The sequence below is a fragment of the Octopus bimaculoides genome, chromosome 1, assembly GCF_001194135.2.
Source record: "Octopus bimaculoides isolate UCB-OBI-ISO-001 chromosome 1, ASM119413v2, whole genome shotgun sequence".
Taxonomy (NCBI): domain Eukaryota; kingdom Metazoa; phylum Mollusca; class Cephalopoda; order Octopoda; family Octopodidae; genus Octopus; species Octopus bimaculoides.
Window position 1 is genome coordinate 86441855 of NC_068981.1, and position 1938 is coordinate 86443792.

The following is a 1938-nucleotide window of genomic DNA, read 5'->3' on the forward strand; positions in this document are numbered from 1 at the left end:
GGTAGGCCCAGGAAGACCTGGGCTGAGGTGGTGAGGCAAGACCTTCGTACATTGGGCCTCACCGAGGCGATGACTACTGACCGAGGCCTTTGGAAATGTGCTGTGCGTGAGAAGACCCGGCAAGCCAAGTAAGATCGTTGCCAGTGCCCCTGGACTGGCTCTTGTGCGGGTGGCACATAAGATGCACCATTTCGAGCGTGGCCGTTGCCAGTACCGCCTGACTGGCCTCCGTAGGATTTTCGAGCGAGATCGTTGCCAGTGCCCCTGGACTGGCTTGTGCGGGTGGCACATAAAAGACACCATGGGAAGTAATGCATGTCTAACTTGAGGTGTCTTGTTACATGTGGATAATAACCACCTGGATTTGAAAAATGGCATCATCTCAGTTTATCAGCTGCTAGTTTGGTTGGAAGTAATTGAGTAGGTCATTGATGTAAATAAGAGTTTGAAGTGTATGACTAAAGTGAGTTACACATATGAATCACAAAGAGAGTAAGTGTTCCATCAATATATGCTGTCATATATATGATAGCATGTATGTGTTCTGTCAATATATGAAGTTTCTCAGAATGGTATGACAAACTTCCAATCAAAGTGAGGCTGAGTTAGCAGATATGTTCAAAGGCTTTGCTGTCTGAAGAGAAACAGTATGTCCTTCCATGAAGTTCTCAAATATGAGAGACCACTGTTGTGTAATGTAGGGGAGCATGTATGCAGTGGATCTGGCTCTGAAGAACCTATACTGATCACCAACAATTGTAAGATTCTGGAACTGCAGGTGATAGGTTGGTAACCAATAAAGTCAGAAATGCTGCTTTTTTGTATAATACAATAGACTGGGGGACAGGGGAATTTAAAAAATTAGAATAGTGTAGCAAAAGGATCAAAGAAGTGTTTAACTTGTTGCCCTGATTTGACCTGAATAGTTGTTTAGTCTCCAGCTCAGCCTTGATCAAGTAGACCTCAGTTCTGTTGTTTCCTAGTCATGACCATTATGTCTTTTTAGGAGTATCCAGGACTACTTTGTCTAATGTATCCTTATGATATTAGGGTGTGATTTGATGGACCTTGATTTTTTCCTTGTTGGCTTGTAACCAGAAAGGTTTATACACTTGGCAGTTTTGTATATAAGGTGATAAGGTTAATGGCTAAGTTCATATGGTGTTTGTTTTGTGTGTAAAGTGGAATTGGAAGCAAATTACCATTATTTCAAGGTAATTTTCCATGCCAAAGAAGTTAGCTTTTTAGGCCCCACAACAGACTTCACTATTTTGCCCTTTCTTCTACATCTTCCTTCACCAAGTTCCTTGCCCTCATTTCTACCTCGATTGTTTTCAGCCATGTCTTTCTCAGTTTCCTTCCAGATTTCTATTTATCACTCTTTTCAATCTCTTTCATTCTTCCTGAGCACGAGCCAGTTATATCCCTGGACTAAGGTGGCAAATTGGCAGAATTGTTACTGTGCAGGACAAAATGCTTGGTGACATTTCATCCACTTTTACATTCTGGGTTCAAGAATGACTGTATTCTATTTTTTAAAAAAATTATTTAAATTCTGAGCTTATCTCTCCTGCTTTTTCTTAGAATCTATGATATTAATCTGTTTGTCAAATCATGCATTTGAATTTTATGCTTTAAGTAACCTTAACTATGGAACAAACTAGAAGACATAATTGAATTCTCTAACATAATGAAACAATGTTATGAAGATCTATAAATTTATAGAAATAAGATCCTTTATAAAATTTGGAATTCCCACAGTGTTAATTGCTAACAAGACAATTTTTTTTCTCATCACATATGGTTATAATTAAAATATTTTGTTAATTTCCTTCTTGTGGGCTAATGCAGTTTCACACCTGTTTCGGATTCCTACGTTTTAGATGACGGAGATTATGAATATGCAAAAAAATAAAATAGAATAAAAATAACCCCCCC